Here is a 27,140-nt window from a genome sequence, read left to right on the forward strand (position 1 = left end):
ATTTCTCAACAGAGAAGAATTAACCGAAGCAGCAGTTGGTCTAACAAATCGAGGCTGCTGGAAACAAAGCAGAGGGAGGTGTTGGAAGGAAGTCTTTGCCTAAGAAGAAACGGTAGAGCAGAGCTCCTGACGGCTTGTTTTCAAATCCTGGCTCCCCTACGTGTTAGCTGTCTACCCGAGGAGGAGGTAAGCTTTCTGTGCCTGGGTTCCTTCTGTGTAAAGCCAAGGACTACCTCAAAGGAAAGCTGGGTGGGAGGTGGCGGGGGAGAATATCCATGGAAAATAGCAAGCACCTGGCTGGGGCTGGAGGCTCATTAGGGTTAGCTATTGTTATTTTCACCCAGGGTACCTCAGAGATCTGATAAAGACAAACAGAGCACAGCTGGTAGACATTCCCTTGAGCAGCACCTGCAGCCAGGCGGGCAGCTAGGTCCTGAATGTCAGAGTGCCTTCAGGGTGCAGCAGCCAGGACTGGGGGACAGGGCGGTTGACAGAGCACAGAGAGGAAGCCATGGTTTAGAAGTCACAGATCTACGCGCTCCCGGAGGACAGGGACGTGGCTGTCCTTTTCTTGAAATCACTGTACTTGGTGTATCTAGCTCAGAGATTTGTAGATAGCAGACACCTACCATACATTCATTAGATAAACGTATTTGTTAATGCAATGAAGCACGGGCAGGACAAGACAGGACAAATCAGAACAGAGGCAGAACGTAAATGGAGACAAAGCCCGACTAGCTAGGAGCAGTATTAACATATAGAATAATAGCTTGCATTATTTATTCACCACCTTAAAGGGTCTGGGTAAAGTACTTCACATTCTCTCACCGAAAAAAATTCCATTTCTAAATGAGAAAGCAAAGGGTTAGAGGAGCCGGTGACTATTCAGTTTCTCTTTGCTAGCGCTGAGTCCCGTGAATTAAACCCCGCTGGCCTGAAATCACCCCGCGCCCTCCTTCCACGGACCCCACCACTCCTCAGATCCCGGGAGGCCAGATTCAAGGGTCGGGAAGCCTCCCCAGGGAACTGGAGCATGGAGGCCCTGGGGGCTTTGTAAAGCAATTGCTCACCTCAGAATATTTGCTTTCCATGCTGGGAGAGGAAGAAAAGTGAGGGAAGAAACTTGCCTGGCGATGCATCCCTGAGGTGCAAGAAAGGCAGACAGCCGCTTGAGAGCCTGGTGGGTCTCTGGGGAACTCTGGAGCGGCCAAGCCTCATGCAGTTTTGATCATATCCCAGCCTCTTGGTATCTTAGGAGCCATTACTGGGAACTGAAATAATAGAATAATCCAAAGTTTCCACTTTGCTTTTTTTATTAGCTGTGGCAAGGTCCAAAGGGGCAATTACAATGACAATCAAAGAGGAAGATCATGAGTCTGCAAATGGCGGGGTGGTTGTGAGGAAGGAGATACTAGGCATCCAGAAGGTGACTATTTATGTTTTGTTAGGATTTTACTCCACTCTAAGTTAAAAGTCCTGTATTTAAATAAAACCACGCGAGGGCTGCAATGTGACATGTGTTGCATGCACTACATTAATAACCTCCCAATTTCCACCTCCCAACTGACCATGATTATTATGTCTGACCTTTTCTGATTGATAAGAAAGAAAGGCAAGCAACTCAGCGGCCATGTAACTCTGTGAAATAATGCCTATTTACATTTTGAGCTAAATCTTGAACACTGGGAAAGCCTAGAAAGACTCTGTGAGAGGGCAGAGGTCTCTGCTGGGCTCGGGCAGCATGTCACCATCACAGCCCTTCCCCGGGACTGGTCTATGGGCCACGTCATTCCAGGCGAGCCAGGACAGAGGTCCATGGAGGATGTTTCCCAAGTGTTGCTTCTGCCACACCTTGGCCAGGGGTTAAGGCATGCCCTAAGACATCAGAAGCCCCACAAGTGCCCCCCAGTGGGAGATTCTTCTAGATTACAAGCCATGCACTGGTCAAGAGTCCCTGAAAGAGAGGTGATGGCATCAACACTGGTTCTAGAACCTTCTGAGTCACCCCTGCCTGTCCGTATTCAGCTGCAGTCATGGGAGAAATCCTGCCAGCTGCTGGGATTCACCCCTGTTTCTCTAGAGGAGAGAATGTTGAGGCCAGTTTGGCAATGCCTAAGCCGGGAACTTGAGAGGGCAGCCCCTGCCCCCTGGTGTGGCCAGGGCTAGATGCCTGGAGTGCATTCCACAGGGAAAGGGGTCAGGAACGACCGGAATCGCACCCACTGCCCCACTGAAGAGGCTCAAGGAGATGGCGATGCTCGTTAGCTTGCCCAAACCCACCGCTTTCACAGGACATGGGGTGACTGGATGGACCTAGAAGTAGAGCTTCACAAAGGAGGAGTCGAAAGCCAGGCCTTTCATTTGGGATGGCAGAAGCTCCTAAGGTGGACGTCGCATGCAGTCTTCAGCTTTAAGGGTCCCACGGTCCAGGCAACCAGACCCTGGAGGGCCACACGGGTCAGAGGCCAGAGGTAGCCACCCATCCAGGTGACATCAGGAGCTGGACTCCAGGAGATGAGGGCAAAGACAAGCCAGCATGGGAAGGGGCGGGGCCAGAACAGCTGGGGGTGGGGGGAGAGCAGTAGCCGGCTCCCATTAGAGAGGGAAAGCCTCAGAAAATATCAAAGTGTGGTCCAAGAATCAACTTTACAAGAATTACCTGGATTCTACGGTCAACATTTAGATTCCCGTGTCCCCACCTAGATCTGTGAAGCTGCGTCTTTAGAGGTTAGCCCCGTCTGAAGGGCCACGGCCAGAGAAGGAAGGACATACTCATACCAAGCTGCCACAGCAGAGTCGTCTTTGATTTTTCCCAGCCTCTTCCCCAGGCCACCACCTCTACGCCTAGTCTTCGAGGCCTGGAATGCACAAGAACAAAGCAATCCCCAAACGGAGAATCCACTTAGTTTAGTTCAAAGCATCGAGGTCCTAATCCCTTCTCTTCGCCTGCTGTGCTAACACATCCCACATCGTTAAGCAGTTCCCCACCTGGACCAAAGAGCTCCGGCCCTTCCGTGATCATAAGCCTCGGGGTTTGTCGCTGGAACTGGGGACCTGCGCCCAGCTCCCGTTGCACCTCCTCAGCCTCTTTTCCAGCTCCGTGGGGCAAGAACGGCGGTGAGGCTCCAATTGCAGGCTCCTGTTGGTGGCAGTGAAGTAAACAATTAGAGACCCAGGCTGCCTTCAGGTCCCCACCAGTCCTGAGAGTGCAGGGAAGAGTCTCTGCCGCCTAAACCCGTCTTCCCGGGTGCTCAGAAGTAAGTTGTCCTGAGATGCACCTGGGATCTCCTAGCTGTGGGGCCTGCAGCGCCGGCACATTATAAACACTCAATAAAAAAGTCACAGACCGACTCATCCGCCGTGGCAGCCCAGCGCCTGGGATGCCATCTCATCCTCGCTCTAGTCTGAAATCGGCAAGTCGTCGTTTGCTCCAGGACAGGCAAGCTTCCCTAAACCACAGGCTGGTGGTGAAGGGCCTGGTAAACTGCCTCTTTCTCGTCTCCTAAAAGCCAGGTCCTGCTCCGTGAGCACGCAGGCCCTGACTAGAGGCAGAATGACGGACAGCAGGGATCCCCGAGCTTTTCCTGTAAAGGACCGGACGGTAAATACCTGGGGCTTTGTGGGTCATAACAGTCTCATCTGCTACTCCCCGATTCCACCATTTAGCGTGAAAGCTGCCATAGACAAGATGTAAGCAAGTGGGTGTAGCTGTGCTCCAATAAAAACTTAATTACAAAAGCAGGCCGTGAGTTGTGTTTGGCCCAGGAGTCATGGTATGCAAATCCCTGACAGAGGTTAGAGGTGAGCCTCGAAAGACAGACAGGGTGGGTTCAAATTCAGGCTCTAACACTTAAACCAGTTGTGCAGCCTTAGGCAAATTGCTTATTTCCTCTAAGGCAGGGGCTCTTAACAAGGGGTGGGTTAATTACTTGCCCAGTGGTTAGGGCGTCCGTCTACCACATGGGAGGTCCGCGGTTCAAACCCCGGGCCTCCTTGACGCGTGTGGAGCTGGCCCATGCGCAGCGCTGATGCATACAGGGAGTGCCCTGCCATGCAGGGGTGTCCCCCGCGTAGGGGAGTCCCACGTGCAAGGAGTGCGCCCCGTAAGGCGAGCCACCCGGTGTGAAAGAAAGTGCAGCCTGCCCAGGAATGGCGCCACACACACAGAGAGCTGACACAAGATGATGCAACAAAAAGAAACACAGATTCCCGTGCCGCTGACAACAACAGAAGCGGACAAAGAAGAAGACACAGAGAACAGACAACCGGGGTGGGGGGGGGGGAGGGGAGAGAAATAAATAAATAAATCTTTTTAAAATATAAATTCAAAACAACATTATTCTTGTGGCGACATGTTGGTGCAGGTGTGATCTATTTATTGAATAATACACAGTACAGTGTGGACTTAGTAGGGGGTCTGTGGGCTTCACCTGACTGGCAAAGGGGTCCATAGAACAAAAGAGATTGAGAACCCTGCTCTAAGACACACTACTAGTACCTACATCATGCTCTTGGTACAAGGTGAGATCAGTGCACGTAAAGTTCTTAAGGGAGTTTCCAGGCACAGCACGAACAATCAATAGATGACTGCTAGCACTATATTACTCTATTGCTCTTGCAGAACTGTGACAATGCTGCCGCTCATGAAGCACTTCCCAGCAATTGGCTGCCACCCAAAGGGTCCCATAACACTAGCACTCACCCAACCTGTGCCTGCATTTGCTTCACTCTCTGTACATTGTTTTATTATTGATTGTTCAGTTACCCTCGCTGGAGTTAACCTCTGTAACTGGGTTGCATTCTATAATCTACTCACCTGCAGTGCTGAGCAGGGCTCCTCTCAGCTCCCATCCCTCCCCGCCCCCCACATGCCCAGTGCTGCCACTTGGTGGTGGCGTGCCTCAAGCGTGAACCTCTGCCCTTTGTGACGGCCTGGATGAGAGAACAGGAATCGATAGGCTGTGTCATCATCTTCCTATAGCAGTGCTTCCCAGTCGAGTTCTGAGGAATATCCATTCAATGGGACTTGCAAAAAGGGAAAATGCTCTGTGGCCAAATAAGCTTGGAAAACACAGGGGTAAAAACCGTTCATAATGTTTCGTTCCTACAGGACTCCTCAGGAGCTTTAATAAGCCAACAGGCATTGTGCATCATTAAGAGAGGAATCCAAGCCCTCTACAGCATTTACAAAATTGATCCCAATGTGGAACAATTTTCCAGACGTACTACACACGGTCAGACTTCTGAGGCATGCATTTTGGGGAAATGCAACTGTATATAAAGGGCCGTGCCTCTCTGCTCTCTGAGTTGATTGATGGCAAAGGTTAACAGACGGTGCATGGTAGAGAAATCTTTCAAAATCCTTGTGTTCCTTTCTCAGCACATTTGTGCTGGTGGACCCTGCTTGCCTGCCTGGTGGGGGGAGGGCAGGGTGGAAGACGGTCCTAGCATGAGGGCTCACGCTTCCTTCTGTCAGCCAGACCAGCCAGATCTATAAAGAATTCCCTTAGTTCGTGAAATCCAATGCTCCTTCCTTCCTCAAGACACCCCGGTCATTCCAGTCTCTCTGTATCTTTCCAAATGTTCTCCTCTTTGCCTCTTTAAAGAAGTTCAAAGTAGCCCACAACTCATGTCAAATGGACTGGCCTGCAGTTTCCTAGTTTGTCCCCCCGGGCTCCTTTCTGAAACCTCGGCTTTATTGGTCTTAGTCATCTCATCTCCTGAGGGGCCTTTTCTGAACTCTGTGAACTTATTTAAGCATCCCCAGGGCTTCTCCTCTTTCCCTCGGCCCCTCTGCTGTGTGCCCAGAGCACGGTGGGGCTGACCTAGGGAGGCACTGTGGAAATTCTAAATCTTTCCAGCAATTCCCAGTTGCAGTTTGCATTCTTCATCCTCCGTCTACGACCACACGGTCGCAGCCTCTGCCCTTGCTGCACAGGGGGAGCCCGAGCTCAGAGCTCAGGGCCTTATCCCAACACAGGGGTTCTCAACCTTTTTTGTTCCACGGACCCCTTTGCCAGGCAGGTGAAAACCACAAACCCCTTACTAAGTCCACATGATGCTGTGCATTATTTAATAAATATATCACACCAACACATCCCCACAAGAATTTTTTTTTTTTTACTTAAAGTCAAGTTCACGGACCCCTTGTGAAGAACCCCTGTCCTAACAGGACCCGCAGTCCTGCTGCTGGGCTTTTATTCATTGACAAGTGACTTCTCTTTTTCCTTTATTTTCTTGATTGCAGCTCAAGGGTAAAACAATGTCTGGGAAGTACCTTGAAGTCTTCTGATGAAAGGTGCTATGGAGGCACTAGTTTTATGTCTGCAAACAAGGGAAATAAAAGCTTGTTGCTTCATCTAATTCCCCTGAGTGGACTCAGCCTCTGTAATTACCTGGGTTATAGGGCACTCTGTCAGCACGCTCTGGGATGGAATAGTCAAGCCAGGTTGTTAATACGGCAAAATCGACTTTAATAGAAGAACCCACAAACCCGTGAGGCAAGTTCATGCTGTCTCCTGGCGAGAGACCCCATATGCTGGTGGAATGATTGTCTTTCACAGCACGACGCCTTCAGAAGGGGACCTGGGAGGCAGCAGAGGGGTCCTACCTATTCCAGCTGGAAATCTCCTTCATCCTTTCTCCTTGGCAAACCTGCTTCAGTCCCTTCATTTTCAAAACGAGAGGGTGATAAAATCCACGGTCTCCAGGGTGCTCCTTCCAGGCTGCCGGCTCTTCAGGGAAATGTAGTGGCCACAGCACGGCAAGGGGGAAGCCTGCTTCGGGGGGCCCAGGCATCCCAGTCCCCATTTCCATTAGAAGTCGTCTACATCATTTACATGTGAGAGGCCCACATTAGATTTTGAGTCACGGGGTGGGAGTTTTCTTCTGTATGAAAACGAACAGGTTAAAATATTACGAAGAGCTAGTTGACTCTCAGTGTCCTTGGCTTCCCATCCTAAGCTTCTCCCCGTCAGATGCTCACCCAAAAGCCCAGCTTTTCACTCCCCACATTTTCTCAGTTTCTGCTTCGTGAAACTTATTTGTATGTATTTATAGGAATGAAACAAAGGTATGTTTTGTTTCTGTGTGTGTGTTTTTAACTGGCTACCTGGTGGAAATGGCATTCCATCTTTTATTGTCTGGGTTGCCAGAGTTATTTTGCTGGGGTTTATTTTTTTTTTCCCCCATCAGTTATTTTCACAGCATTTGCTTTAGCTTTTACAGGCATTCCAAGGGCCAGCTCCTAGCAGGTCAGCAAGGGTTTGAACCTGACGCCCCACCCAGCATCAAGCCAGCAATCGGGGCCTCCCTCAGAGTGCATCCATCCCTGTTCTTAAGCACGTCCACATGCTTCAGCCTCCCCACGAGTTTCACTTTGAAAGCCGTTCCCTCCCCGCACCACCCCCTTGTACTTCCTCACTCTGGCAGCTTGTGCGGGGAAGGCAGCCTTTGCCCAGCTCGGTGCTAAGCCTCTTCCAGGACGGGACTTGTGAGGAATGCATGGGCGTCTCAGTTGGAGGCCCTAATTCATCTGCCCTCCTTCCCGTTGCTTAACCCCCACCCCACCCCAGCGCCTCTGTGATGGGAGCACTAAGTGCTGCTTCCTGAGCATGGAAGAGCTCAGATCGCCGGCCTCTTTCTTCGCCTGCCTCCGGGAGCTTGCTCCCTCCATCAGTTGCTCCGTTTGGATCAGTCACAACTTTTGGAAGCTGAACGGCCCTTCGCTGGGCTCGGATAGGACTTTGGTGATGCTGATTCCGTGGTGCTCTGAAAGGGACATGAAAACGACTTAAGCAGAGTGCTTCCCCCACAAGCTCAGGGCCTCATTTTACCCAGGTCTTTCCCTTGGCTCCCTTGGATCCCAGACACTGCACCCCCCCACTGGAGTTTTTCTGTCCCCGATCTAGGAATTCTCTGGTTCTGAAATCCCCCAGCACCCGACTGATTTTCACTGAGGCTTTCAAAGAGCGTCCAGGAGTGAGAGCAATCCCTGCTGCTCTCTGAGTATCCCTCACCCCAATAATGGGCCACCCGAGGTGGCGGGGTGGGTGAGCAGGATGGCTGTACCAGCCTGCCCTGCAGACCTGCCAACCTGCAGAGCCTACGGGCCCCTCTGGCCATCAAGGGCAGATAGGAAATAGCTCACGAGTGCAGCTTCTGGGTGAGAGATGATTTCCAGAGAAGCACTCTCCCAGTAGGCCTCCCTCTCCTGCCTAGAACAGTACTTGCATTCCCTGCACAGGCCCCCACACCAGGCACACCCCTCACCCCGACTTCTGTGGTGCCCCATTTGGCCAGACCCTGGAGAAAGGCATCCTTTCCCAAAGCTCCTTCTCCAACCTCCTTCGGGCTGTGCAGTTCATGGGCTCCTCCCTTGCAAAGGCCTGTACAGCTGGGCTATTCGTTCAGAAGTGTCAAAGCCACTCTCTAGCCCACATTTGCTTGATATTTCCTCCCCCTCGTTTCTTGTTCCCCAGCTCTGGGCCTCACACAGGTAGATTTCTCTTCAGGGCTGGGGGTCTGAGAGCAGCACGTTCCTTTCCCTGCTTCTTATCCTTTAACAGGGGCCCGCCGCGGCTCACTGCTGGGCTGGAGTCTGAGCAGCATCTGGCTTGGGCTGGTCTATAGAGATCTGGAATCCAAACAGTCTTCAGAGAGTTATGACTCCATGAACTGTGGATGGCAACGTTTTCTGTTATTAACAGTTCCAACTTTACCATCTGGCTGTTTTCAGAATGAAAGCTGAAGATTACTGTCAGCATTAATTAAAATCAGGTGGACTTTTCTTCTACTCCATTTTGCCCCAATGGTTTCTCACACAGCAAGAAATCCTTACGATGCATGTCCTTTGAAATGTGGCACATAAATCCTTGTTGCTGGTGAGAGCTGCTGTCAGCCCGCCGCACTCTCGCTGGAGCCAGGTGAACCTCACCAAGTTCACTGCAGCTTCCTGAAGTTGGGAGGCTCTCTGGAGCCCCTTGGACCTTCAGGGCAGGAAACGTCAAGAGAATCAGCTTCCTTGCAAGATTTCTGACACTTCCTGGTTCTGGTCTAACCAGAGCTACCTCAAAAACAGTTTTGTGGAATGTCTTTCTTCAGGGCCCCAGCCAAAGCAGATGGCAAATCTGCAAAGGAAGAAAGCCAAGGAAGGAGAGCTTGGTACAAACATTCCCTAAAATTCCCCATCCAAATCTCTTCCTTCCACATCTCCTCTTCCATGTCTTTATCCCCTACTTCTTGTCCTATTTCTAGTCAATGTTTGATAAACATTATCTCATTTTGAAATGTTTTCTTTCCCTCCAACTTTGCCCCTGAATGCATACGTATTTACCCACACTTGTCTTATATTTTCTGGAAGCTTCTTTTTATGGCTCTCCTTGGGTTTGTTTTTCTCTACAGCCTCCCCACAAATATTAATCTTCAGGATTCAGTAAACATCAGGACTGTCCTCTTTTTGTAAAGACATTTGAATTTAATTCAGATAGGCTGTTCTACTATTTTTGTTATTCTCTGCTCTCTAAACCACAGCTCTCCCATCTCTAATTGAGTGGCCCTGAGCAATCTACTTAAACCTGCTGAGCTTCTGTTTCCTTGTCTGCAGAATGGGGATACTACTTCTTCACAAGGCTGCTAAGCAGATTAAAGAAGATAACGGCAACTAAGCCCTGGCGAGCGGCAGGTGTCAGCCGCTCACCTAGCCCATGTTCTGTGATTGGGAAAAGGGAACGAGGGTTTGAGTGGTGACCGTTCATAGAAGGACAGCCCTCTCCCTCTTGGAGGGTGGAGGAAGGAATAGTTACTAAAAGGCTACAAATGTGTAGGTGGTATAAGAATCCCACTATTCTTAATACCACCCACTTTTCATCATGGGCCCACTCTTCTTCCTTTGGTCATAGGTGGCTCTTGCCATTTTCTGACAGAATGACCCCATCTCACCCAATGGTCTGCAATACAAAGTTCTGTGTTTGAAGAAGAAAACCATTGTCTTAGAACCTCTGTCCTATTCCCACCTTCCCCTGACACACCACCCACAAAATAATAAGATTCGGAAAAAGGGGTGAGAGAGTTGATAACATTGAAAGAGTTGGGCAGAGTATGACTTATTTCTTCAATAAAAAAACGAAGAGGGGGGACTTACCACAACCGCACTGGTCACTGCTAATTCTTCCCTGGCCTTAACTTGCCCTGTTTCTCTTCTCCCAAGTCGCTTGCTTCCTGGAGATCTGTGGTGGTGCCAGTTATGCCCTACTCCTTTCAGCGCTGGCGTCCTCACCTCTGCTACCCGGGACACCTTCCACTGTGGGTGTTAAGCACAGCTCCCCTCTGAGCTCCTGCAGCTGTCTTTCAGAGGAATTCTTCAACTGCATTTCATAACCTTAGTAGAGTAAATGAAGTTTTTGACAGTTCATTTATTTCTTTGATGTATTTCAGATGCCTCTTCAGACAAAGTGCCAGGTTACTGCTGTTGGTAGTCCTGAATCGGATATTAGGTGAGCACGCTTCCTCAACACCCATTACCGAGATGTGCATTAATTGTATTTTCACACAGTCATGGAGCTCAACGACCTTCCGAGCTCCTAGTTTTTCGACCTCATTAAACTCAATGGGTGTGCTGAGGTTCGCAGATGAGACAGTTAGGAAGGCAGTTGCAACGCGTGGGTTTGCTTAAAATCGCTGCACTCACCCCTGCCCTCACAGATACACAGAAATCAGCCTTTACAAGCAAATTTAAGGGAAACAGGTTATGGAGAAAAATGGTTTAGTCGAATACTCCCTTTTCCAGATTTTTAATGTTTTGGTGAAAGTGTTTTTTATTGCTCATGTTGGCAAGTCCTATTTCTTTGCCTAGTCTAGAAGTTTCTAAAGGAAGTATCTCCACCTCACTGGCCTGCCCAGACACAAACTTTAGGAGAGAGAGTATATCGTAGATAATCCTGAGGAAAGACTGTGGGTTGAATGAACCCAAAATTCTGGGTGTGGCTGTTATCATTTTCTGTTTCTCACACCCTTACCATAGGCAAGCTATGCCCACAGGGACTGCCCATCATCATCAGAGACTAATGTCCTTGGTCAATCCCCAGACTTCCAAGTGCCACAGCCTCCTGCAGGTCAGGAGAGTTTTCTTGAACTACGGAGTAAGTATAACTTTTGGAGTCAGACAAATCCATATTCCAATCCTGGAATAATAACTTATTAGCTCTGGGATATCAGCATGTTACCTAATCTCTTGGGGCCTCCCTTTCTTTATGTGTGCAATGGACTAATAGCTATTTCAAGAGTTTGATAAGGTAATGAGTCCAAAACTTTCAGGGTGGTTTTGATGCCTGGCACACAGAGCGCACTCCAAAATGGAAGCTTTATTACAAAGGCTCAGACTGAAAAACAGAAATGGCCTGAAGTGGAATCCACTGACTCTTCTCTTGGCAGGGGTCACCCCTGTCTATTGCTTCTTGACTACAGTATATTATCAGTTCACCATGCTGTGTAACAATGACGTCCAATACAATACAGGCTTATTATCTCACCATTTCTAAGGGTTAGGGGTCGAGGGTATTGCAAGACTGCAATCAGGGTGTCGGTCAGCTGAGCTGTTTTCTCACCTGCAGTCCACTGGCAATGGATCAGCTTCCAAGCGCACTTGGGTTGTTGGCAGATTTCAATTCCTTATAGCTGTAAGACTGAGGGTCCTGACTTCTTACCGTCCATCACTGCCTGCAGCTCCTCAAGACCACCCTGGGCTCCTAGAGGTTGCCCGTGGCCTGCTTCCTCCATCTTCAAATCCAGCAAGAGGAGGGGTCAAGTTCATCTCATGTCACATCACTCTGACCTCCTCTTCTACCTCCTTCGTCTACATTTAAGGACCCCTGTGATTACTTTGGGCCCACCTAGGTTCATCCAGAAACACCTTCCCTATTTTAAGATTAGCTGATTAGTAATCAAATTCATCTGCAACCTTAGTGCCCCCTTGCCATGTAAGTTACCATATTCCCAGGTTCTGGTGCACAACTGGGAGGGGGGGCATCTTCTGCCTACCACATCTACTGAATCAAGAGATGGAGTCCAGGGATCGCTGGCATAAGAAGCCCTTCGGGTGACTCTGATGCACACTCAAGTTTGAGAGCCACTATCGCAGCAGGATTTAGAACAATTAAGTTGTAGAACACAGGTGTCAACACCTGGTCTCGGGAGTAGGTTAGGAGACAGGGAATGGCTGTAATGGTTAACCTGTGTTAAAGAAAATATTAAGGAGTCCATCACGTATAAGCACCTGGGACTCTTTCTTGTTATGTTTCTGAAATCTCTACTCTTTCCACCAAAATGTTAGGTGCAATCAGGCCTCTCTTTCTGGCAATGCAGGGCAGAGAGTTCTCAAAGAGATGACGTCCAGGGGTTTTAGCCACATCCACTGGGGTTTTGCAGAGATGGTACTGAGGTGGAAGACAAACCTTATTGATGCAGCCAATGATGTCCTAACCCATGAATCACTGCAGGGAGAACAGCTCAGAATTCTTTGTAATTAATAATAAAAGCCCACATGCAACAATGAGATGACTCTAGCTATGGAATCTGAGCAGTATAAGATACACAATGAAGTCTTTAAATCAGAGGATGCTACATTGGGATAGAGATATTCATGTTAGCGGTACTTGGCCGTGTTATTAGCAAGCATGTTCTGATAATGTGATTCGGGGTAAGTCATACTGAATGCTACATATGGTTAGTCGTATATCATTTTTAAGGGGGTAAAAATACAGGAAACTACTTTCTTACTCATGATCCATGGTAGCCACTTGCTCAAGGGGAATAGGGAAGAGTAGAGAGAGGAATAAGATTAGGATTTGTTACAGAATTGATTCAAAATGTCAGCTCTGGTCCTCAAAATATAGAGATTATTCAGAAAAGTTGTTTTCCTCCCTTTTAACACATTAAGAATTAATCATGGAGGTCTCAGATCATAAAGTTATCTTAATGGGGAAGAAATGGCCTACTTTCTATTAAAACATAGCCATAATATTGAATTAAGAAGGAGAAGAAGGTCTAAGATAGGGATTCTCCAATGTCAATTCCATCAGAATCACCTGGAGAGCTTGTTAAAACACAAATCCCTAGACCCTACCCCCAAAGAATCTGATTCCAGAAAGGAAAGCCCATCTCTTCTCTACCCTGGGGCATTCAGGAAAGAAGGAGGAGACAGGTAGAAAATGACAGAGTGGTGTTCCTCTTTCCTGAGGTTCAGCCCAGAGAAGCTAAAATAAATTACATAAATTAGGGTCACGCAGAGGGCAGAGAAAGGAAGCATGTCCCCAAATTCTCCCTTTGTAGTTTGTGATGGTTAGGCAAATGTGTCAACTCAACCAAGTAATGTGCCCAGTAGTTTGGTCAAGCAAGTACTGGGCTAATTGTTATACAAGGACATTTATGGACTTTAGTTACCAGTGACTTTATTACCTAGATAGCTGGTTACATCTACATCAATCAGGAGATTATTCTCAGCAATGAGTGCTGCTCTATCCCATCAGTTGAATGCCTGAAAAGGGGAAGTGATTTCAGCATTCAGGCAGAATTTCTCAGCTCATCTTTGAACAGCCAGTGTCTCCCAGAAACTCATGAAGGACCTTCACTGGACTTTCATCAGAGAACTGGTTTTCAGCCTGCGTGAGAAATCTGGTCTTGTGCATCCCCGTGGTCACGTGAGAGACTCTTATAAAATCTCACACTATTGACAGATACCACCTGTTGATTCTGTTTCCCTAGAGAACCCTGACTAATACATAGTTCTTGGAGATCGGTGTTCATAGCCCAATGCCAGCCTGATATATTTTTGCCTGGTTGAGAAAGCACAACAGCAGGGTGAGATAGGTGGAAGCCCTAGTTGCTCCCTCGAGCCACCCATGGCCCCTGTAGTGAGATGGCAGGGGGCCCACTCAGGACCTATCCCATTGGGTCAAAGTGACCCAGCAAAGTAGGCAGCAGAACATAGGACTAGATAGGGGTGTGACCAAGACTTGATGTTCTACAGTGGGCAGAAGCAGTGAGGAGGCCATGACAGCAAGTAGAAGATGGCTGATGGCCCCCAAGAACATCCACCAAACCTAACGATAGACCACACGTTCACCAGTCACAGCCTTCAGACAGGGCAGCCAGCAGGGCCAGAGCCACCCACAAAAGAAAGACATTGTCCAGCTGACAGAGGGCTCCAAAGAACCTTCCACTGCACATCACATAAGCCACCCATCTCCCCCAAACACCCAGAAGCCCCTTACAGAACAGGCTGAGGAGAAAGGAGATAAGACCAATCACCAAGAGAGGTTGAGTGTTGCCTAAAGACAGCTCAAAGCATTGACTCTCACTAAATTAAAAACAGGTTGGTCTAAAAGTTAATGGGTATACATTGATCAATACTACTGTATTTGCAAATGGTCGTGAAATGGAATGATCCCATTTGGGTCTTGCTATTGGTGTGGTGGCTGCCTGGGGTGCCATGTTGAGGGTTCTGAGGTTTCCGGATGCTCCTGTGCTTCATATGGTGGCCATAACTGGCCTATGCTATCTGTCAAACTTAGTGAAAGAATGTGAACAAAAATTCACAAAGATGGGCCAAGAATCATCCTTTCTCTAGCCCTAGAAATACATCTCTTAACCTCAGAGATAAAGTGAAATGCCTGACCTTTATTTGGGTACTTAGCAAATAGGCCAATTAATTGTCATTATTTTGACATTGACAAGTGCTAACTTGGTGCACCTCATCTTTCTTTTTCTGCTGCAACTGACATGGACAGCAGACAAAGAAAAGGAAAAGAGACAGTGAATTCTCAGCAAACACAGGTTGAGCTCCTTCTGTTTCAGACCCGATGCTTGCTTCTTCACAAAAGCAAATATGATACAGACAAGCTCTAGGAAAAGCTCTATGTTATTCCGACCAGCAAGCCTTGAAATGTGTGCGACTTGTGTATTTGCTAGGCAGTTAAAATGACAAGAGCCATGGCAAAATGCCTCCTCTTCCCCATTGTGATAGGAAACCAGATGCCCTGTAAGAACTGTATACCTCCTTTGGAAACCAGAGCAATTACAGAGCAGGGAGCGTCTGGAGCACAGGGCCTCCTGACCAAAAGCATGATGAAAGTTGCAGGGCTGCAGGAAGAATGGGTGTATTGGCCAGCCAAAGGAGTGCTGATGCAAAGTACCAGAAATCTGTTGGCTTTTATAAAGGGTATTTACTTGGGGTAAAAGCTTACAGTTACAAGGCCCTAAAGAGTTCAACTCAAGGCTGCTTTCTCACCAACGCCAGCTGCCACGTGTTGAAGCAAAATGGTGGGCAAACTCTGCCCGGTCTCTCAGGCCTTCTCAGCTGCTCTGTTCTGTTCAGCTGCAAACTATCAGGCAAATGACTCATCTTTCTTTCTGGGACTTTGAGCCTTTTCCCTTCTTTCATATGGCAGGATGGAAGTTCTCCCCTCTTCCATGTCTATAGTGCTTTCTCTCTTCCCGTGTGTCTTCTTGAGTGAGGGTCCATTTATATCAGCCCACCAATGAGGCCAGGACTCATTCTGAGTTATGCTGTACTGAGTGGTCAAATCAAAGCCCTACTCTTAACAGGTAATTTAATAAAGACATATCAATGCACTCAAAGGGTATCACACCCAGAGGAATAGAGCCAAGTTTACAAACATAATTGCTCTTTTTTGGGATTTATAAATAATCTCAAACTGCCACAATGGGTTTGATAAAAACAGTAATTTTTTTAAAGGCTGCCTCTTCAAACTATTGAATCATCTCAATTATGAACTGAATGTCTGGTCACTGAAGAGGGGTAGGAAAGAACAGAGGAAGCCTTTCCTGCTAGTTACACCTAGGGTGAACACTGGAACGTATTTCATGCCAATAGTAACAATAGTGTGAAAATTAATTTCTTCCGGTATAGTTCTTCCAGTCGTTGGAATTTTTTTAAAGTTCTCTGGGCTTCACATCTAAAAAAAAAAGTAGTTGCATGAAAGGATATTTTTATGAAAGAAGTAGTGTTTGCCAAAATGTGCATGGTATAATGTGTACAGCTAATGCAATAGCTAACTCTTTTTTTTTTTTCATTTTTAAAATAATTTATTTAAGTTTGGGGCATCAGCATTGTTGTTCCCTGGGAAAATAAATCACTGCTCAATTTTATATTCACATACATTTCCCATAATTGTAATGGGTTACAGTGCTACGATCTTCAGAGCATTTAAATTTGTTAAGTATTTATTTTCAATTCTTCTGAACATTAAATTTTTTCTCTCTTTATTTTTTTAAATGTTAAATTCAGAAACTATGAGGTCCCAGCTAAGTCTTGATATGTTGAATCACAAGTACATTGTTTTATATCTGACCCTTCTTTATTTTCATACAAAACCTATAAATCAATCATGTCACAACTAATTTCAGACTTCATTTATAAATAACCCCTTTAATGCCATGGTTTAATTAAAATAATGCACAACATATATTTGTTGGATAGAAAAGTTGTGGCAATCAAACTTTAGTCTTATTTTGTTTGAAGGATCTCTTTTCTGCATATATCGTCCCCTTTAGTTTGGCTCCCTGTAATAATTTATTCATCCCAGGGGATTCAGTATATGCTACATAATTATGATCTTCATAAGGCTCCCAAGAGCCCTGAGAAGAAGACATCTGGTCTTAGCATACCAGACTCTAATGAATGTATAATAGACCATCAATTAATCAAAATACTTGAGAATGGGAGCCTCCTTCCAGTTAAGTGAATTTGCTGGTAAATTCAGATTTCAATGGCAAAGCCTTTTATTTTTACCCTTGTTAAGACTCCTTCTAAAATGCATTAGCTCACATTAGTAACTACAGTATACTATGGATGGATATTTGATATTCACCAAAGATTGGTCCTTTATGTGCCCAGTGTTTTATCATTCTGAACGCCAGTTGAAAATATGGTGATAGCAGATGCCTTGAGCCTGGGCTGTGTAATTTGCCTCTTTCTCCTTAAAACTGAAGTCAGAGCAAAACATCTTGGTTACTTGGAGGCCTTTATTCATTGGATTTCTCTTTAGTGTCTTTCGCTGGAATAGTTTTTGTAAGTTCAAAACCACAAAATAGGAATCTTTTATTTGAGGAAGAAAATTCCCAGGTAAACATGTGCCTCAAGAGCTTTTAAACAGGCAAGTCTGTGGGGGAGAACCTCATTCTTGAAAGCTTTACAGCCAAAGCTAGAATTACAGTCAGTGAGAATGTGAGCTGCAGCCTCAGACAGGTGTTTCTATTCTTTCCAGTTGCTTATCTCAACATGGAATAAAATCGAGTCTATAAAACAGGAGTGGGAATTTCACTGAGACTGATTCAGGCTGGACCATAAAATGCCCCCAGGCATCCCTGTGCCTGCCCTACCTGTATGTAAGCCCTCTACAGAAACTTCTAGAAATGCAGCCAAGGACATCAATTAGCTTTGTCCTGTTTTGTGTGTGTATGTGCATCTTAATACAGTATAATGGATCAAAATCCATAAAGAATTGTTGAACACCTACTTTATGCTTTCAGCTCTACTATCAGGGGCTGAAGGGATTTGAAAGAGCTTATAAAAGTTAGTTGTCCCTGCCCTTAGAGGTATTAGAGTCTTTGGGGTAAAGAAAATGGGTAAATGTAAATTCCATAAAGAACATTTAGGTGCTGGAACTGTGTCTCTAGAAGACAGATTTATAGAAACCAAGGTGAGGGCTTGGCTTTCCAGGAGCTCTCATAGCTAAGTAAAAAAAGGAATCCTTTAAAATGCATATTGCATCATGATCCCCAAAGCATAAAAACTTTTCTGGCACCACTCCTTCTGTTTCAGATAACTTTTGGATTCCACAAAGTTCTGTGTGTTTTTCCATAGACCACCTACTGAAACTCCCTGTGGGCTATGAGTCGATCCTCTTGTTTCCCCAATACTGTGGCCATACTGCCTTTATTTTTTAAATCTACCCCAAAGTGGCAGGATTTTTCCCCCTTTGGAAACTTGTGGAATGCTCTTCCCTTTATTTAGAATGTCCCCACACTGTTTGCCTTGTTAATTTCTACATTCAGACGTCAAGTAAAATGTCAGCTCCTCCAAGTCCTTCCTTGACATTCCACTCCCAGCATTCAATTAGGTGGCCAATTTTACTCTCAAACTTTCCTTCATTAAATTTCCCGGAACTTGAAATTTATATTTTTGGTAAATTTGGCTCTTTTGCTCCCACTAGACTGGAATCCAAGAAAGAAGGGGTCATATCATTTTTGCTTACTGCTGTATTCCAGTGCCTTGCACATTTTCTAAGCATAGGCAGTATTCAATGAATATCTGTCAAAAAAAGAATATATGAGAAATTAAGTGGAAAAAACACATGGAATTACGAGAATCAGAGTCAGGCATATGCTACATGTACTCTTAAATTATGCTGCCATTGGTAACACCATAATCAAGTGCTTTCTATTGCTTATTAATTTATTCATTAAATACTTACTGACAGCCTACTCTGCTAGATCATGTGCCAGATATTGAGAATTCAGCAGCAGCATAGCAGAGCGCTTGGGCTAAAGAGCCTGGTTTTAAGCCCTGGCTCCACCAATTACTAGTTGTATGACTGGCATTACTTAAAACTGTGGGGCTGAGTTTTCTCATATGCAAAAACAGGATAATAATACTTTTCATTTGGTTGTCGTGAGACTTAGGGGTTATTATATGTCAAAAATTTAGGACAGCAACTAGCATAACTAGCATAACTTGCAACTTGCTGCACCTTCTACTGGTGCAGCAAGACTACTGTATCTGGACTAGGTTCCCTGTCCTGACCGTGGAAGGAACCCTTGCCCAAGCATCCAGAGACCTATGCGCTAGTTCTCATCACATCTACTGGAAACTAGAAAGTAGACTGGGTCTCCATTTCCTCATCCTCAAATTGGAGAGAATAAGACCTGCCATCCCTAACGTAGAGGGTTACCATGAGTCACAACGAGGTCAAGTAAACTGCAAAACACAATGCTAGTAAAAACTATTATTATTTCCCATAGACAACTTCTTTATTTCACCTGGCTTCTATTTTAAAACATAGGGTGTTCTGATATCATCCATTCTATAAGTGCTCCTTCTACTTTATTTGAACATTTTATAGTTGATACTTCACATATTGTACCAGGATACATTTCATCTTTTTCTAGAGTTTTTTTTTCTCCATTTTCTATGTAAATCTAAATAAGGAGTGATATTATACCTGTAATAATTGACATTAAAATTTTTGAGCTTTAAACAGGGAGCAAAGCTAGATTTTCCTTAAAGTATGTCTGTTTACTCTATACAAGTCTTTTATTGTTGATTTATATTTATCAGCAATAATAGCAGTCTTCTAAAACTCTGCAATATGAACATATTTTCAAATGCTTGGAGAGAATTTTCAAGAGAGATAGGTCACTGTTACCCATTTCTCAAAAGAAATTTTTTTAAAATTTGCGTCATCCCACAAGGGTCATAGGGACAATTCATAATTTCCCAGGAATGTCAGGAAGGGTGGGGTTTTAGACGACAAAGCCTTGCGTTCTGGAGTAATTTGACATTTTTTCATTGAAGTATAACCCTATTCACCTAATTCACCAGTCATACAATGTCCTCTTTTGAAGCTTTTTAAAAATTTTTTTCACTTCACCCATGTTACTAATAAAAGAAATTTGAACACTTCTGGTAATCTTTAACCCCCCTCAGCACTTCTCACAAAGAGTAGTTCATAAATAGACATTTATAAAGTAATTGTTCTAGTTTTAGAAATTTCTGGCCTTTTGCCTTGGGACATGGAGTCTTTAGGTGCTGAGTTATCTCACCCTTTTCTTGGTGTATTCATCTTGTATTCCATGCCAGAAATGCTGGGTAAGTGTTTAAGGATTCCCACCTGTAGTTACATGTATCCAAAAAAGTAGAAACCCCAGTGTTATTATTGGCATCATTCTCAATGTTTATAATAATCAGATTAGAGAACTTGCCATTTCTGCATGGTCCATAATCCCAAAATAATAATCATAGCGAGTCATTATAATGAGCAATATAATAACCATTCATTAAGATGGTGATTCATCTGAGCCTCCTCTTGACATAGAGGTGCAATGGACACAACCAATCCAATGTCCACATAGAAGAGGTGGCATTGGATTGGGAAAAGTGGACATGGTGGACGATGGGTATGGGGAAGGGCAGGAAGAGATGAGAGGTGGGGGCGTATTTGGGACGTGGAGCTGCCCTGGATGGCGCCTCGGGGGTGATCACCGGACATCGTGGATCCTCACAGGGCCCACTGGATGGAATGGAGGAGAGTATGGGCCATGATGTGGACCATTGTCTATGAGGCGCAGAGGTGCCCAAAGATGTACTTACCAAATCCAATGGATGTGTCATGATGATGGGAACGAGTGTTGTTGGGGGGGGAGAGGGGGGGTGGGGGGGTGGGGTTGAATGGGACCTCACATATATATTTTTAATGTAATATTATTACAAAGTCAATAAAAAAAAAAAAAGATGGTGATTCATGATCTTAACCACCATTATATTATGTGATGATGGTGGTGAAAATTACTATTTCCAGCTATTAAGTATGCAAGGAATTTCAGAACTCAAGGGAGGAAAACAAAAACAAAATAATTCAATTTTTAAGGATTTTTTCCTTAAAAATATCAAGAAATTATTTAAAAATAAGGCTAAAAATAGACATTTTATCTTGATTGATACTCACACTCACCTGGCTGACCTCAGATGGAGAGATATGCATGTTTTTCAATTATCAAAAGCCTCTTATTGGAGAGCAGTTGTAGCTCAGTGGTTGAGTGCCTGCTTCCCACGTACAACATCCTAGGTTCAATCTCCAGTACCTAGTAAAAGAAAAAAAAAACCTTATTGATGAGACTTCTTCCTCTCAAATTTCCAACAAAAACGTTTTTGTCCAAGTCCAAACTAAAACCATCAGCAGCAACCCTTGCATGACATTTGAAAGCAATACTGGCTTTTTTATTTCAATTCATGTATTTATTAATTAATTCAACAAATAATTATTGAATGCTATTTTTAACAAGTGGGAAAAAGAGATTTCTAAAGGCAAAGATAACACATCCCTGGAACACTCTAAATTAGCCATTTTGTGTTTTCCAAGGAGACTGTAAGAAGGTGCCATAAATAAGAATAAATCTTAGGATTCAATAAAGCATCTAGTGAGAAATGGGGGTCTTTAAGTCTCTCCTTTTATTAAGTGTAATTTGGAGGTAGGTCAATGCTAGAGAATAAAGGAATTCAAAATGTACATAGATACAGTGATTTGTGATCATGTCCATTTAAATATCCTTTTCTATTTTCTCCAAAAACTTGTATTTGTCAAACCACATAGCCCAATTTTGACTTAGGCTTTGCAGTCACAGAGAGAGGGCATCTGAAAGCTTTCTGGGTTCCCTCAGGAGAAGGACAGAAAAGGGTAAATGCTCATTAGGCAACAGTGAATACAAGGGCGTAGGCAAATATATGACTCTAGTCAAGCTGTTTACAGAATGGGGGATGCCTTAGAAACATTTCTTCGGAATTTAGAGGGAAGGGAAAATGAACAAAAGGCAAGGACAACTAAGGAAGTACATCTCGAACTTCTCTTGAAGGTCGAGATAACTTACAGAAAGATGTCAATCAATTCCAGATCCCTCATTTGGAACTCCAAGCAGCCCTGGTGTAATTTTTCTTCTTTTTTCAGAGAATAAACCATCCAGTTCTTGGAGAATGGTCGTGGAAACTTTCAGGATTAGGTGGATACTGCTGTTTTCATCCTCAAGATCTTCTAAGACTCTCTAGCTCTCCTCTTCCCTTACTCTCTAAGGAAATCAAGATCTGGGAAGGATTATGAGCCTGGCCCAGAGGCTAGTCCTGGTTCAATCTTTGCACTAATGTTGAATTAACAAATATTCATCATCTTTAGGTAGTTCCTTATGCCGCTCGTCCTTTCTCTTCCTTCAGAGTCCACATGGCCTCCTCTAGCCTGGCTCGAGCCTCCTGATGACCAAGCCATTCTCAACCATGGCCGCAGGCAGGGCTCTCTACTGTGGCCACAACTTTTGGTGGCCACTCCTTGCTAATGGATCATACTGCATTGCTGGACACCACCAATTCCAATCAAAATACTGGCTTTTTATGGCAATGTTGGTGAGCTGAATTCGGTCCCACCATTTTAAGATACGTTGCATCCTAATGGGAAAGACAGGTTCTTATCATGGCTGTGCCTCCAGAGAGATGTGTGAGCTGATGAGTCTCATCTTTGAACAAGGAAGAATGCTTTTACACTCTTGGATGCTGAGAGCCTTTCCAAGAATGACATGAAAGTGAGTCATAAAGGAAAATATTGACAGATTTGACTCAATGAAAACTTAAAATTTCTCCCACAGAGAGGAGGATATAATAATAAAGCTGAAAGACTGTTTTTTTAAAAACTGATTAAAATATTTGAAAAATATAACAGGAAATGGGTTATTATCTAAAATATACAAATATTTTTAACCACTATAAAAGAGCAATAAAACAATGAGGGATAGAATCAATTAGTATGAACTAGCAATTCAGATTAAAAAAAAAAAAAGAAGAAATACAAATGGTGAAGACTTTAAAAGATACTCCACTACTAAAAAGAGAATAAATGAAAAATAAGATAGTTCAGCCCTATTTTCACTTAGTTTGAGATATTTTCAGTGATACTACACAGTGTATGGACATGGCAAAAGTGTATATTGGTATAGTTTTTTAGAACTCTAACTTCCAGGAATTTATTCTGTAGAAATATTCACATAATACAAAGATACATGCATAAGAACGCTCGCTGACATTTTACTCATAGTAGTAAAATCAGAAGTCACCTACAGATGTACAGTAGATGTCTAAATTATAAACACAATGGAGTAAAAATCCAAGTAATATTATGCAGCTGTTATTAATAAGGAAAGTTTATGTATTACTGGCATAAAACGTAGAGTTATAGTATTGTGTGAAAAAGCAAGTTTCAGAACACCTTATATTATGATTGCATTATTAAAAATATGTGTGACTATAAAATATAAATGTAATGTATATATGACTTTATTTACCATTCATGTATATTACTTATTTAATAATGATAAATATTTCAGAAATTACAGAGTTTGAGCAAAGCACACAGCATTCCCCCTTCTCCCATCTCAGCCTCTAGTCCCAACTTCCCCCCACAGGTGAGAGAAGCCAGGTGTCGCTTTGTGCCAGGCTTTTTGCCAGGCAGCGAGAATACAACAATGGGCACGAGTTGCTGCCTCACAGAGTTGGGAAGGTGGACAGCACAAGTCAATGTGAGATGAGTCACAATCCGGAAAGGCAGAGTGAAGTCTTGCCGAGCACTGAGGACATTCAAGGGTTTAATCGGGTTTGGGATTATGGGCCATCCAGAAATGGCAGATTCTTCTTTAATCTGATTATTAGAAATATCAAGAATGATGCCAATAATAATAAAACATCAGAGTTGTACTTTTTTTTCTGTTTTGCACAATTAAATAACTCTTAGGCATGTGCCCTTCCTCTTAATCTTCAGAGTAATTCTCCCTTTCTTATCTAATCCATTGTTTTTCCTCAGAGCCCCTATAGGCTATAACAATAAGCCCCAGATAAAATGGGAATCTAGAGAAGGAAAATCAAATGTAAGGGGGAGAATGAGGTGTTCCTGAAGGAACAAGACCTCAGCTGAGACTAAAATGATGAGATTGAATGGTCCAGGGGAAGAAAGAGGAGATTTACTTATTCATAATTGTGATTTAGATAGATGACTCTGGCAACTATGTGGAGGAAATTCTCAAATCAGGAACACTAATGAAGTAGCTGCTGAAACAGCAGGTGAGTGATGAGGTCCCCAGCACAGCCAGTGATAGTAATGCTAGAACAGAGTTTAGCTTCAAGAAATATATTAAAAGCTTAAGTCACAAAATTTGATGTCTGATTATATGCACTCACAGAGGAAAGGGGATGATTCCAGTTTGATGAGAACAGAAGCAGTTTCAGAAGATGACATGGACGTTTTATATATTACAATATACTGCATTTCCAGTTTGCAGGGGATTTCCAAGTGCAGGTGCCTGTGTCAAGCCCAAAGCATGGGGGAAAGGCTGACCTAAGGAAGCAAATGTTGAATCACATCGGACCAACTCTGAGGCTCTTCATCTGTAAAATGCAACCAATAATGGCCAACCACAGGGTTATCATGAAGATTTCATGGGACAAGTTATACCTACCTCCAGACTGATTGTGCCCATGGTCCTTTAGACATGATGACTTCAGCTCTTTTTCCTGCATTTGGAATCTCTCTTCCTCCATGGCTTCTGCCTTGGCTAGTCGCTGTGGGTTTTTTAATCTCTTGCTGCATGGGATAGAAATACCTGCTATTATAAAAGCCCCTTCCATCCAAATGACTGACTGCAGTCACTAGGTAGGCATTTGTCCAAGTGTCCTAGGTTCCCAAAAGGGGCATTTGGGCAATGCCAGGTGCTCAGAGCTGGGTGGAGGGATGAGGGTGGAGAGAAGTCTTTGGTGGGAACTATGGAGAATCAGACTGATGTTTCTGGGTAAAAGTGGTAAAAGATGGAAAATTATGTTGCTGAAGGTCTCAGTGATTTTGAACAGCCTTTGATTGTGGATCAGAGAAGAATATTGGGGGGAATTGATCCCTAGTCTTTAATCTTTCTGGTTTCTTCTGTGCCTTCCAAAGTGAGCTTGATTCAGGCACCAGAGGTTGCACTGGAGAGCTTCTTAGTGGCCGCCAGATGGTCTCAGCTCCACGTGCCTGGGGAGGTGTTGCTGAGGGTCAAGAGTACAGGGAAGAGCACAGAGCAGATTTGGGAACAAGGATATAGTGGACATTTGTGCTTTCTGATGGTCAGAATCACAGCAATAGCAATAGCACTAGGAAAAAGGATTTATGACATATCTTCTGTTTTTTCAAAATAAAGTTTTTTGTGTCTCTTGTGAGACAAGGAGAGAGAAGGGAAAAGGAAATTAGGAAAAGAGCAGAGTAAGACACTGAAAATTGTCACCACTAATAATGACTGTCATTCTGTTTAAAGTTCTTCTCATTCTAACCCAAAGTGAATGACTTCACACCATGAAAACTCAGATGAGCTTTTTTTTGCCCTATTGTATGCTAAAATATTTTAGCACGTGCAAGATTTGTTCAATTATTTTTTGGTTTCTTTACATAAAACAATCATACCTTTAATTGGCCCACACTTGAGAGATTTAAAGTTATCTGCAGAAATAGAGATCAAGAAAACAAAAAATAAAGTTATCTGCTGAAGGGAAGACGGTTGTCTCCTTTTAAGTATTAATTCATTCAATTCAGTAGTTTAGAACATAGAAATCAATGGATTTTATGTTATACCTACCATACGGTATTAAATATATAATTATAAATACATTATTTGTATATTTCATATATAATTTATTGTATTATAAATATGTAATTTTTTTAATAAACCGGAATCTTGTCCTGGTTCCAAAATTTACTATTTATTTGACCTGAGACACATTATTCCACAACTTAAGTCTTAGTTTCTGCATCTTTAAAGTGGATAAATTTAAATACTTACTATATTATGAGAAAATCTGTATAAATTTACTGAAAAATAATAAATGCTCAAAAAAGTTAAGTATTATATTGCTCTTCTCTTTATTCCATAGTAAATAGCATGGAGACTGAATTTAGAAGCCATAGTGAACAAATCTCTCTCTCTCACCCCCTCCGCCCTCCCAATCCAAAATACTTTGAAATTAAATAAAAAGTAATTTTCTTTTAAAAAGAGAAAATTTATAATTGATCCTGGGAAATAAGAAAGGGAGTTCTTCACTTACTTATTTGTGGCTACTTTTAGAACTTTGTGCCTGTTTTGGGGTCTGGAATCTCTAAGTTATGTAAATATAACCAATTTCCTTAAAATATAGCTATAGCAAACCTAAAACACCCACATAAGTAACTGTCATGCTAGAATGTGAAACAGTTAAAGCTACTAGATAATCAAACAGTTAATATGATTGTTGAAACAATCATAAACATTTGCTTTGTACACAGTTCATACTGTATCTCCCCTTTGTTGACACTTGGTACATTTTCCAAAATAGTCACATGTAATTCTGACATTCTACCTATTGAATTTAGAATATTTTTAGAAATTTAGAAATTTTTATTTTGTTTTAAATCTTGTATGGAGATTATAGGGGAAAACATAAATGTTTCCTATATAAGTATCTGATAAAAATATATTGAAAGATACATATATTCTATGATTAGGAGATAAAATTAATTAATTAGTTAAAAAACTGTTAATCATAGATATATAGCAGAGTTAAACTAAAGATTTAAAACAATTATGATTAATATAGAATGTGAAAATAGACCTTGAGATGTGAAAATAAACCTAAGTAATTTACCAAATTCATACAATGAAAGAGGAAATAATTGGGAAATACAAAAGATGATAAAGGTTATGGAGGATATAGGGGAAAACATAATGTATAGGTAATGGGTATTCCAAAAGGGAAAAATTGATGGAATGGGGAAAAGGCAATATAGAAAGAAATGATTTTCCAGAATTTTCTTGATGTGCAGAAATTATAAATCCTCAAATTAAAAGACCATAATGAGGGTCAAACAAATTAAATCCACATGTATATACGTCATAATAAAATTGTAGAACATCAAAGAGAAAGCTTGCACTTAGTAGAAGAAAAAAAAGGTAACATACCAAGGAGCAAAGAGTGGAGAAAAATTCTCTAAGTAATCAGTAAAAACAAAACAAATTATAATATCTTAAAAAATATTTTACCAAGCAATTATATCATTCATTATCAAGGGGGAAATAAAGGTAATAACAGGCCCATAAAAATGATGATTTTATGTCGACAGATATTCAATGAATAAACTACAAATGAAAAGAGCAAAGGAAAAAAAGCCAACTGAACAAAGAAACCAATAAAATGATGAGAAATCTAAGTAAGTGTTAATAGTTAAAGTTACTAATAATAATTAATTTTTATTAGTTTTAAAACAAAACTAAGTTTCTAGATATTAAAAGTAGAAATGGTGAAAGTGGTGAAATTT

At 43.1% G+C, this 27,140-nt stretch overlaps 1 long non-coding RNA gene across 1 annotated transcript; it reads left to right on the forward strand.

Annotated features, from left to right (window-relative positions):
• LOC131278461 (uncharacterized) lies at positions 1 to 25,430 on the forward strand. The gene is made up of 3 exons (XR_009185753.1): positions 1 to 186; positions 10,435 to 10,493; positions 24,099 to 25,430. It is a non-coding gene; the product is annotated as an uncharacterized lncRNA (long non-coding RNA).
• Positions 25,431 to 27,140: the final 1,710 nt, after the last annotated feature.

Source organism: Dasypus novemcinctus, chromosome 5, assembly GCF_030445035.2.
Source record: "Dasypus novemcinctus isolate mDasNov1 chromosome 5, mDasNov1.1.hap2, whole genome shotgun sequence".
Classification (NCBI taxonomy): domain Eukaryota; kingdom Metazoa; phylum Chordata; class Mammalia; order Cingulata; family Dasypodidae; genus Dasypus; species Dasypus novemcinctus.